This window comes from Balaenoptera musculus, chromosome 4, assembly GCF_009873245.2.
Source record: "Balaenoptera musculus isolate JJ_BM4_2016_0621 chromosome 4, mBalMus1.pri.v3, whole genome shotgun sequence".
Taxonomy (NCBI): Eukaryota; Metazoa; Chordata; class Mammalia; order Artiodactyla; family Balaenopteridae; genus Balaenoptera; species Balaenoptera musculus.
The window spans coordinates 107,355,147-107,368,997 of NC_045788.1; positions in this window are offsets into that span (position 1 = coordinate 107,355,147).

The following is a 13,851-nucleotide window of genomic DNA, read 5'->3' on the forward strand; positions in this document are numbered from 1 at the left end:
ATAAAAATATATTTTCTCTTAAAGGAAAATCTCATGTGTATTTTAAAATATGGGATCTGCTAAGCAGGCAAGTACTTCTCTATTTAATTATTGATTACTTTCCTTTAGATATAGGACCAGTCTTACAGATGGGATAAATTTAGACCAGCAAACTACAAAAATATAGTATGCAGACATATACTGTTCTTTGTCATACACACTCATGTGTCCACCTTCTTCTGACACTTAAAAATATTGGTAGAGTTAGAACTTCATTTTGGTCTATGTTATATTTGCTTGCTTTTTTTAGAACTGCAGCTGCAGGATTTTTATTGATCACAATTTCATATTGATGTGTCTTGAGTACATCTACAAAGACATACTTGTATGAAAAAACATAAAGACCTTGTCTTTCTCACTTTACTGATTTATCTATCTATCTATCCATCTAATTGGTAAGAAAGTCACAGATTTGGCTGAAGAGAAATCTTAATAATCATTTCTTTCAGTCCATCAGTTTACAGTTGGGAAAAGAGAGGCAGGAAGAGATTAACAAACGGGTGGTTTGTGATGTAACTACAGCTAAATGCAAGATTTCCTGATTCTAAGGTTATGAAGCTATTACATTTTATTTACCACATGATGACCTCTCATGCCCAGATCAGAAATTGCTCACCATATTGGGGACATCCCTCTCCAAGAAGTGCAGGACAAAGCTAGAGTTTGGGAAAATATCTTACCCCTTGGTGTACTAGATATCTTCATTTAACCTTTCAGACATACTACCCTAATTTTTTTCTTTTAAGAAAATCATCTTTCAAAAATTCAATTATAAGAGACATACATGAAAGGGAACCAGTGATAAGTATTCAGTCTGATGAACACCTGCAAAGGTATTATATCTGCATAGCCACCACTCAAATCAAGATATGAAATATTACCACCACTCCAGAAGCCTTTCTTATAGCTCTTCCCAGTAACCATACCTGGTAACCGTGATTCTGATTTCTATCACTACAGATTAACTTACCTCTTTTTGAATATTATGTAAATGAAAACATACTACTTGTTTTCTTTAGTGTTTGGCTTCTTTCACTAATCACTATTTGTGAGTTTTATCCATGTTGTTGAATGTTCTATTTCATTGCTATATTGTATTACATCATACGAATATATCATAATTTATTCATTTATTCCACTACTGGTGGACATTTGGGTTGTTTCTACTTTTGACTATTATAGTGTTGTTATTAATATTCTTGTGCAGTCTTTTGGTACATGAAATAATACACTTCTATATATTCAGAAATGGAATAGTCTGGTCATAGGCTGTACTTAGTTTTGGCAAAATATGTCAAAGTTATATCAATTTACACTCTGGAGAGTAATACATTACAGTTTAGATTGCTCTATATCCTTACCAGTATCTGGTCATATTAGTTTTTTATTTTGTTGTTTTGCTTTTTAAACATTCTAATAGGTCTATAGAATGTTATTTCATTTAAAATTTTCATTTCCTTAAGGACAAACCATGTTGAACACTCTTTTGTTCATTAGATATATTTATGTTTTCACTCCATCCAGACCTATTCTTCATGCTTCCCCCTCTAGTTCCATGTCCCTAGAGGCTAACTTGTACTGACTACACCAACAGACTCCCTTCCTTCCTGGGTTCTATCACTGGGGACCATTGCTAATGGGTAGAAGGTAGGCAAGGAGGGAATGGAATTAGACATTTATTCTCTCTAGTCTCTTCCTTTGGCTATGCTACAAATTGTGACCTTCCACAGAAAGGCCTCAGCTTCTGCAAGTCAGCATACTTCATATCTCCATCTTCAATTTCCTACTAACAAATCCTTTTTCCACCCCAAATACCTAAGGGTGGTATGGGAACCTTGCTAGCCCTGGCATATTTTACTTTCACCTGTGATTTTTGTATCCCTCTCCACAACTATGTATATAGTTCTTTTATTAAGCCCTCCTCTATTTATCCAAATTTGAATGTGCTATTTCCTGCTGAAAATAAAAATGATATGCATTGCTACTTCTAAATCATACTGAGCATGTGTGGAAAGATGGTGTATGCAAGATGGAAATTTGAAAATTAAGTGAAGGATATTAAGTAGAAAATACAGTGTTTTAGAGTAGACCTCCACCAGGACCTTAAGTAATAAATGTTTGCCAGGGTAGAACTCACGTTTAAGCAAATGATAAGATATGTTATTATACTGTTATCTACGGTTGAGTTCTTAGGCAGGTTGTAGTTGCTTTTAGAATGATTAAATCTATGTTTTATAGCAACAAAATTGGAATTAATATATGTAGTGTGATCTCAAAGGAGCGTATACCAGATTTGCCTAAGGATCTTACCAGCGTGTCATAAATTCTATTCATTATCTATTCACTTGTCCTAAGGTAAGACATCTGACAATTAGAAACATTATCTTCTGAGATTATGGTATTCCTCACATCTTCTCATGTACTTTTAAGTTTTGTCTCAGATATTACATTCAAACCTGCGTCAAGTAAATCTCTTTCTTTGAGGTATTCAATAGCCTTCATCATAGCTACATACAAACCAAATCATTCAGAGAGAGGAGAGGACTTACAGGGATTGGAAATTTACAAATTTCCAGAAAGAGTGAGGGTGATGATTGTAATTTCAGTTTTAAATATATTTAAGCCTGGGGACTAATCTCTGTTAAGCATTAGTTAAGGAGGGGATCCATAGTTATGAAAAAACGTAGGCCTCACAGCAGTACCAACTTGGAGCTAACTCACGTTGAAGTGTAATAAGTGTAATTATGATAGCATTAAATAGAACTAATATACAAGATAACAACTGAGGACAGTTCCATGGGATTATCAGTTCTTCATCCTCCAGTTTACTTCCCTACCCATTGCAATTTGGTATCATCCCCAAACACTCCTTTGATAACTGTTCTAAAAGTCAATAGTGTTCTTGTAATGATAAGTCTTCTCTAAGTTTATGTGGCAATTAATATTGTAGACCACTCCTTCCATCTTTAAACTCAATGATACAATATCCAGTCCCTTAATTTGATTCTCTCCTTTCTGGCCACTCCTTTTTTGCCCTCTGCCCTGATTTCCCTTTCACTACCTAACTCTTAAACATTTTTCATGGGATGTGATTACTGGCCCATTTCTCTGCTCATTTGACATGATTTTAGTGGGTTAACTTAATAGATTCATAAGAGTAATACTTTATTTCAATGATTTCCAAATTTTTATTTATAATACCCCCTTATCATGTGACATTGACCTGTATTCTAAAATGGCTTTCTAGATATGTTTCATGTGGATGTCCCTCAAAAGACTTGAGTTTCAACACATTCCAGGTCAAAGTTGTTATATTCTTCTCCAAAACTGTTCTTTCCTCTTTATTTCCTTTCAGTTAATAAAATCACTATTCAGTGAGTCATCCAAGCTAGGAAAGCTCATTATGATCCTCAACTCATCCATTTATCTCATCTCTCACATTCAATCAGTCAGCATATTGTGTTAATTCCATCTCCTGAATTTCTTTGGGATCTATCTTCTACTTTTCATTCCCACAGTTACCTCTCTTGTTTGCAGGCTCATTGCCCCTTTTTTGGTCTGCAATGCTGGCCTACTAACTAATTTCCCTGACTCCTATGGTTGGCTCACAGATATCGTGACCTTCCATTATCTTTGGCATTGCTATAAATGTGTGTTTCTAAAACATAAATCAAATCATATACCACTCTTACTTTAAAAGCTCCAATTACAGAATTAAATACACACTTATATGAGATCTGACTTGAATGAACAAGGATTCTAACAGCAATATTTTCTTTGAAAGGAAACATAAGAGAAAAAATGGCTCTTCCCAAAGAAAAACATAGAAAATGCATAAGAAGCATTCTTATTAATTTTTAATGACGTGTTGAATTTTATGGTTTTTAAAATCTCACACTGTTTATTTTTAAACTATTGAAGAATATAATACAAAATTTTTATATTTATTGTTTGCTTTTTATTTTCTCCTTAATAAAATTATTCCATGGTCACCTTTACACACATGCAAACATACATGTATATATATAATTTATGTATTATGTATTTACATATATATATATTGCTTAAGCAACAATCTCTGAGAAACAATATTTATGAATTCATAAAAAATTATGAATTCATTAAAAATGAGTCTAAACTATCTAATTAGATAGATTTCTTTATTTATTTTTTTAGAAAGAAATAACTCTTGGGGTGCACTGAAAAAATGAAAATTTTTTCTAATCAGCACTTTTCCCCTTAATGAATAAGGCCAATGAGTTGGTATTAAAATGTGCATTTATAAATATGCTTCTGCAGACATGTGACATTACACACCTGCCTGAAAGCTTTAAATTGCAAATGCAGCCTTTCCTTTTCTTCTTCTATTTTGTATATATTTATAGAAATTGATCAAATTGTTTTTCATCTGTGATAAAAACTTCTATTACTTTCTGTTATTTAACATTTCCAGTGCTCTGCTTAATAGTAATATGCTGGCAAACTTTAGGTATTAATAAATTGTATCAAATAAAGGGAATAGGTAAATCACAACCCATGAATTATTATTCCACTATGTCTCTAGCAAATGCTTTGATTTTGAAAATGTGTTATTGCTAAGCAAGTTGCTTTTGCCCCTCCTTTCTTCTGAAATGCCTTTAACAATTTTAGGCTTCTGACTTATGCTTACAGAGAGATTGAAAACTCAAGAAACGTAGACTGAATGTGTGGGCAAGAGCATGATTATGGATTAAAACTATGAATAGTTTTACTAATATCCCTAATAATAAATAGGGATAGGGAGATACTTTTGTTTTGATATTGTTATAGATAATACTTAAGAGACTCACAGTCTGTTCCTTACTTTTTCAAGAATGCAAAATGAAATAACGTACAGTCAAGATTATAGTCCAGGTCACCAGACTCCCACTTCTGCATTTTTTTTTTTCTATCAGGGCCTGAATCTGATAAAACCTAGTTAAATTTTTCATTTTAAGAGCTTTAGTAATGAAGGAGACAAAAAAACTTAATATCCTTACTTTGAAGAATAAACCTTGGGACATAATTGTACCTGCAGCCAGAGGGAAAATGCACTGCTTCATTTGGTTTAGTCTATAGCTCCAGTAACTTAATTATTATCTATGTTTGAGCTTAAAGTCTTAGACAACACGAATGTTTGCCTAACATCCCCTAAATTCGGGAAGACGTAATGCAGGCAATAAATTTTTCTGGAACAATGGGATGACTATCTCACAAAACACACAAAAAAACAATTTCACGTGGAATGTATGTTGATCAGAATACACTTATAAAATGTGAAAATCTGTCAACAATCCGGGAGAAGGGCTTCATAACACATAAAACTAACATAGCATATATCCAGAATAAATACTAAATAATTCCTATGAATCAATAAAATAAAGACAGAGCAATAAAAATTGAGCAATAGAAATAACCAGAAATTTCACTGAAGAAGAAATACAAATGGCCCATAAAATTTATGAAAAGATGTTAAATTAATTAATAATCAGGGAAATGAAAATTAAAACCACAATTTCACACACAGCAGATGGATAAAGTCAGATAATACCATGTTTTGACAAGGATGTTGGTTTATGGGAATTTTAATTGTTACTACCATGCCGGGAATCAGTTTTGTGTAACCTAGTAAATAGGGACATGCACATACATATCCTATAATGAGCAATTCCACTTCTCATTATCTACCTTAGAAAAACTCTTACACATGTATCAAGACATCTATAAAAATGCTTTATATTGATGTTGTCTGTGACAACAAAAAAGTACAACCTCCCTAACATTATTCACAAATGGGATAATAATTTGCAGTATACTCATACAGTAATTACAATACAGCAGTGAAAATGAAATATTGAGAGCCATACATACCAAAATAGATTAATTTAAAGTCAAAATTTTGAGCTCAACAAGCATCTCATAAAAGAATATACAGTGGCATTACATATTCTTAAAATAGTATTTGATAAGCTGGTCTGAATAACTACACAGATATTTTAAATTTTTTACCTTTAAATGACATGTTATATGTCTATGCCCACTTCTTATGTATGTTATATTTCAGAATTTTTTAAAATCAGTGTATAAAAAGGCACGGTTGATGAAGGAAGGGTGGACATAAGAAGGAAAAGCATTTAGGGGACTTTTCTTATTCATTTTACTTTTAACTCTCTTTCAGCACTCCAGACTTTTTATTTCTTTCCATAGTTTCTACCTCTTGCCTAACTGCAAAGCCCTCCCTCACCTCAGGTCTCTATTTTTTTTTTTAACATAAGCTGTAGAGGTTTTGATAAAATAATTAGTAAAAGCAAAAGAGCTAGTTCTTTATAATCTCCTTGGAAGCCTGAGTTTAAAGTGTCATGTTACTGACATTGGTAACGGTGTATGAACTGTTGGGAGGAAGACAGCATCACCAAGGTCAACAGCATTGGCACTGGTGGAGGAGCCAATGGTGGTGACAGCATTGAGCTAAACCTTGACGATAAATAACATTAATTAAAGAAGCAACACTGGAGGATTAACCAAGATGGCGGAGTAGAAGGACGTGCTCTCACTCCCTCTTGCGAGAGCACCAGAATCACAACTGGCTGCTGGACAATCATCGACAGGAAGACACTGGAACTCACCAAGGAGGATACCCCACGTCCAAGGACAGAGGAGAAGCCACAGTGAGACGGTAGGAGGGGCGCAATCAGAGTAAAATCAAATCCCATAACTGCTGGGTGGGTGACTCACAGACTGGCGAACACTTATACCACAGAAGTCCACCCACTGGAGTGAAGCTTCTGAGCCCCACGTCAGGCTTCCCAACCTGGGGGTCCGGCAACGGGAGGAGGAATTCCTAGAGAATCAGACTTTGAAGCCTAGTGGGAATTGATTGCAGGACTTTGACAGGACTGGGGGAAACAGAGACCCCACTCTTGGAGGGCACACACAAAGTAGTGTGCGCATCGGGACCCAGGGGAAGGAGCAGTGACCCTGGGGGAGACTGAACCAGACCTACCTGCTGGTGTTGGGGGTTCTCCTGCAGAGGCGGGAGGTGGCTGTTTCACCGTGGAGACAAGGACACTGGCAGCGGAGGTTCTGGGAAGTGCTCCTTGGCCTGAGCCCTCCCAGAGTCTGCCATTAACCCCATCAAAGAGCCCAGGTAGGCTCCAGTGTTGGGTTGCCTCAGGCAAAACAACCAACAGGGAGGGAACCCAGCCCCACCCATCAACAGTCAAGTGGATTAAAGTGTTACGGAGCTCTGTCCGCCACAGCAACAGTCAGCTCTACCCACCACCAGAGCCTCCCATCAAGCCTCTTAGATAGCCTCAACCACCAGAGGGCAGACAGCAGAAGCAAGGAAAACTACAATCCTGCAGCCTGTGGGCCAAAACCCACAGTTACAGAAAGATAGACAAGATGAAAAGGCAGAGGGCTATATATCAGATGAAGGAACAAGAAAAAAACCCAGAAAAACAACTAAATGAAGTGGAGATAGGCAACCTTCCAGAAAAAGAATTCAGAATAATGATAGTGAAGATGATCCAGGACCTCGGAATAAGAATGGAGGCAAAGATTGAGAAGATGCAAGAAATGATTAACAAAGACCTAGAAGAATTAAAGAACAAACAAACAGAGATGACCAATACAATAACTGAAATGAAAACTACACTAGACGGAATCAATAGCAGAATAACTGAGGCAGAAGAACGGATAAGTGACCTGGAAGACAGAATGGTGGAATTCACTGCTGCGGAACAGACTAAAGAAAAAAGAATGAAAAGAAATGAAGACAGCCTAAGGGACCTCTGGGACAACATTAAACGCAACAACATTCGCATTATAGGGGTCCCAGAAGGAGAAGAGAGAGAGAAAGGGCCAGAGAAAATATTTGAAGAGATTATAGTCGAAAACTTCCCTTACATGGGAAAGGAAATAGCCACCCGAGTCCAGGAAGCGCAGAGAGTCCCATACAGGATAAACCCAAGGAGAAACACGCCGAGACACATAGTAATCAAAATGGCAAAAATTAAAGACAAAGAAAAATTATTGAAAGCAGCAAGAGAAAAACGACAAATAACATACAAGGGAACTCCCATAAGGTTAACAGCTGATTTCTCAGCAGAAACTCTACAAGCCAGAAGGGAGTGGCATGATATACTTAAAGTGATGAAAGGGAAGAACCTACAACCAAGATTACTCTACCTGGCAAGGATCTCATTTAGATTCCATGGAGAAATCAAAAGCTTTACAGACAAGCAAAAGCTAAAAGAATTCAGCACCACCAAACCAGCTCTACAACAAATGTTAAAGGAACTTCTCTAAGTGGGAAACACAAGAGAAGAAAAGGACCTACAAAAACAAACCCAAAACAATTAAGAAAATGGTCATAGGAACATACATATCGATAATTACCTTAAACGTAAATGGATTAAATGCTCCAACCAAAAGACACAGGCTTGCTGAATGGATACAAAAACAAGACACATATATATGCTGTCTACAAGAGACCCACTTTAGACCTAGGGACACATACAGACTGAAAGTGAGGGGATGGAAAAAGATATTCCATGCAAATGGAAATCAAAAGAAAGCTGGGGTAGCTATACTCATATCAGATAAAATAGACTTTAAAGTAAAGAATGTTACAAGAGACAAAGAAGGACACTACATAATGATCAAGGGATCAATCCAAGAAGAAGATATAACAATTATAAATATATATGCACCCAACATAGGAGCACCTCAATACATAAGGCAACTGCTAACAGCCATAAAAGAGGAAATTGACAGTAACACAATAATAGTGGGGGACTTTAACACCACACTTACACCGATGGACAGATCATCCAAAATGAAAATAAATAAGGAAACAGAAGCTTTAAATGACACAATAGACCAGATAGATTTAATTGATATTTATAGGACATTCCATCCAAAAACAGCAGATTACACGTTCTTCTCAAGTGCGCACGGAACATTCTCCAGGATAGATCACATCTTGCGTCACAAATCAAGCCTCAGTAAATTTAAGAAAATTGAAATCATATCAAGCATCTTTTCTGACCACAATGCTATGAGATTAGAAATGAATTACAGGGAAAAAAACATAAAAAAGACAAACACATGGAGGCTAAACAATACGTTACTAAATAACCAAGAGATCACTGAAGAAATCAAAGAAGAAATCAAAAAATACCTAGAGACAAATGACAATGAAAACACGACAACCCAAAACCTATGGGATGCAGCAAAAGCAGTTCTAAGAGGGAAGTTTATAGCTATACAAGCCTACCTAAAGAAACAAGAAAAATCTCAAGTAAACAATCTAACCTTACACCTAAAGAAACTAGAGAAAGAAGAACAAACAAAGAAGCAACACTGTCGGTGGTCACTGTTGGTAGGACTGACACTTTAAAAATGGATAATAATAAGAGATTGAATTAAGGAGTATTGAGCTAAAAGAGAAAAGGAGGAAAATAGCAGATAGGCTAAAGCAAGATACTGCATACTACCTTTTAGGATAATTTCTCAAAGCATATGTGACACAGTCATTAAAGACCCCCAGCACAATTTCAGAAAAACTTAAGGAATTTGAAGTTGTTTTGTTATAAAAACCCAAATGGAATGTAATGGCACCAGGTTTGGGAGGGGCTTCTGGTGATCATAACAGATATATTTTTAAAATATATTTATTTTGTCATACCTATCAATTTCTTACACCCAAATCACTGTAGTCTTGGAAATATGGGTTCTGCCATTTTGGAAACATAAATATATTTCTCATAATAAACATTGCTGTAATTATTAGGTACCATAGAGCCAAAAACTATTGTTCAAAAGCTTCTGGTATTAAGCTGATGCTGTAAATGCAATTTACAATATTGTTTTCCAGTCATAATACATTTGGGCATTAAATAACCATCTTAGAATGGACATTTGAAATTAACCATATTTATATATTGGGAGATGCCCACATATGAACATGGGAATTTATGGAAGGCATAATTTGTTGATAAACATTAAATAGAAAATCTGTGGGACAGTAGTATATTTTGGGAGCCTGCAAAAGGAAAGCAGTATGCTGGATGAATGGGGCTCCTTGTGGAGACTAGATCACTGACCATTGAAAAGGGGGAATAAGACATTTGCTTAAAAAGAGAGAGGAAAACATAAGGAATGATGTAAGTTTTCCTTCCCTAGATGAAATGAAGGAATGTTCATTGACAGGAGAGGCCTGGATTTTAGAATAAGGAAATCAAGCCCACAAAGCTAAGGCAGCATCGAACTATGAATGCCAAAGCAACGACAGTAATAATAATAATAATAACACTAATATCAAGTAGTAATTCTGAGAGATAACAATATTGTGATGGGTTTTATTTATACTTTTCTTCTGTTTTGCTTTGAAGAAGTCCAAATGGAATAATTTCTTCTATAATCAACTAGGGTTACCTTCATATTTTACAGACTGTCTTAAGATTAGGTACCTGACAGGATGACCAGAGTTAGTTTTGCCAGTTTCATAAATGCAAGTCACTGAAATGTTGCTTTTGTTAGTTAAGGTTATTAATATAATTCCATGGTAAGAATACCTGTTCTGAATTTCAGATTTCTATCAGACTGGAGGGATAGAGGGCTTTGGAAACGGAAAGTAAAATGACATGAGAATTTGGCAATATAGTCAACCCTCAGTATCTGAAGGGGGCTTGTTCCAGAACCACCCTCTTCAACACCTCCCCGGCGCTCCTCCACACTTCCCTCGGATACTAAAATCTGTGAATGCTCAAGTCCCTTACATAAAATGGCTTAGTACCGTCGGTCCTCTGTATTCATGGATGCAGAATCTGTGAATATGGAGGGTGGACTGTATTTCATCAAACTAAATATTTGTGTAAATGCAGGGAAAGAATATACTACACAGGAAGGGCCTATGTTGCTGCATTAAAATCCAAGAAACATATTAAAACAATTACATGAAATAATTTATAATCATCATACAAATACAGGAAATAAGAGTTAAAGTAGCATTTTCAATAGCTCTTATTTATAATATTACAATATCAAAATAACTATGATTATAACTTAATATGGTTTTGTTATCTAGATTTTTTGGTTTAAAAAAGATATTTCTTTTTAATCTTCTGTATAAATGGTTGCTTATGGAGCAGTTACATATTGTAATTAATTATTTACTTGGAAAAATGTGTGTGTGTGGTATGGTTTTTGATGTAGACAAAAATTCAGATTGATAATTTTGTGGTGAGTTTTTTGATATAACTATGAATGCACATGTGTTAACAAAATACCTTTTACACATAGTCATTAAACAAATATATACTGAATGGTGTCAGGCATGCTTCTATATGTTCAGAACATAGCAGTGAACAAAACAAAGAAATTCCTTCCCTCATGGATTTTACATTCTATTTCATAAAGTTTTTCTTTTTTTCTTTTTTTAAATTTTTCAGGAAAGAATAAGTTTATTATTTTATTTATTTTCTTTGAATTTTGAATTTTTTTTATATATAGCAGGTTTTTATTAGTTATCTATTTTTTTTATTAATTAATTAATTAATTTTATTTTTGGCTGTGTTGGGTCTTCGTTTCTGTGCAAGGGCTTTCTCTAGTTGTGGCAAGCGGGGTCCACTCTTCATCGCGGTGCGCGGGCCTCTCACTATCGCGGCCTCTCTTATTGCAGAGCACAGGCTCCAGACGCGCAGGCTCAGTAGTTGTGGCTCACGGGCCTAGTTGCTCCGCGGCATGTGGGATCTTCCGAGACCAGGGCTCGAACCCGTGTCCCCTGCATTGGCAGGCAGATTCTCAACCACTGCGCCACCAGGGAAGCCCTAGTTATCTATTTTATACATATTAGTGTATATATGTCAGTCCCAATCTCCCAATTCATCCCACCACCACCCCCTCATAAAATTTTTCTAAAGCTGTATTTTCTTTCCTTAAATATGCAGTCTTCCATAGTATTTAATAATTATGAATTACCAATCACTAACTAAAACAGGAAAAAGTGCAGAAATGTTATTTTTTATTGTTAGCATTAACATTAAGAATGGCAATCAAAATCTGCTCTTGTAGAGTCACTTTCATTCATGTTTCTCAAAGAACTATAACATTCTAATTAATTTTACAGTACCCAAGAGAGACAGATAAGTATTACTACTCTGATTTTACAAATGAGGGAACTGTGACATAGAAGCTGAATTCACATTTTTCCTCCATACCTCAAAAGCTACTGCAGGATTTCTGCTCATGTATTGCTATGTACCTCGGTGGCACTTTTTCATTACTCAAGATAGACATTGTTTGGGAAGTCATACACAAGAAATCTTTATGGGAATTGGTTTTCTGAACACTATTATATATAGCTGATGGAACCTACCCAGGAAACTGTATAGTTAAGGTGGACTGGCCCATGCTCACTTCTTATGCCATTTCTATACATAGATCTAAAGCCAGATATGCATTTGTTTCAGAGAAAATAAGATCATTTTCCCCAGGGCTCTTGATTCTATAGCTTGGAAGATCCAAATAAAATATTAAATACAATTTCTTCAACACAACAAAAACTAGCCAAATAAAAGAACAAGCAGAAAAACTAAACTTTCCTCTCGACAATAAACTGACAAATTAATCATTGCTGTATCCTAAGGAATGCATTAGTGCTCAATTACTTCATAGTATAAAAAAGTAACCAATTCAGTGAGTAGTCAGGGATTTTAAAACAACCAAAAACACACACCAGGTGGTTCAATGGAGGGGGTAAAATAAAACAACAAAAATAATGATGTTGGAACTTCTGAGGCCAAACAAATGTGGAGGTAAGGCAAGCAGAGATCAGCAAAATGCAAGAAACCACTAAACATAGCTCTAGAGAGATTTAAGAAGGAGGTGGTACAGGAACCTGGGTTGCCAGGTTTTTTGAGGAACGAAGCAGACAGTCACCACTCTCTGGTAAACATTCAAATAAGATACAAATATCCTCATACTCTGTCATCTTTCTGAGAGGTCAAAAACTAATGCCTTTTCCCTAGACCTCCTTGACATAAATCTTCCAATCTAGTTTCTCCAAGTTACACACCAACTAAACAAATAATTAGCCAATGCCCATGAATCAGTACCTTAGAATGTCTTTTTCCTTCCATGCAAAATGAAGAACTAGTTGTATGGTTCAAAGTTCAGCTTGTTGGGAGTGTTTCCTTTTAGGGACACACTGATTGGATCACTGCAATCACTTCTTAACTATTTTTTTCTGTTTTTACCTCCCATGTCTACACACCACATGATAGCCAGAGTGAACCTTTTGGAACATAAGGTGTATCATGACTTAAAACAACAGAGAAGGTTCCACTCACTCAAAAGAAAGCCAAATTCCTGACATGGTCAAAGACCATTTGTGACCTGGGCTTCACCTAACTGTGAAGCCTCCTAGCACTATAAAAATTGAACAGGCAAGAAAGATTTTATTCAAGACTATTGCCATAGGGGGAGAGAAACTGAACTTAACTCCACCGAAACAGAGGGCTGGAAAGCTTTTAAAACCTGGGGTAGTGGGGAATCATAGCTCACCCGTGTTTGCTAATTGGCCTTACCAAAGAAAGATACAACTTCACCTATCCCTCTGTCTTCATGACAGTTGATAGTCTTTTAAAACTTGGAGCAATGTGCCTTCCAAAACCAGGTTCCTACCTTTCCACAGAGCCTGGGAGATAGGGGTGCTATCTATTTCAATGTTTACATTTCAAAGAGATGGTTCCCATGACCTTGAGAAAGACATTTCCTGGGTTGTAAAAC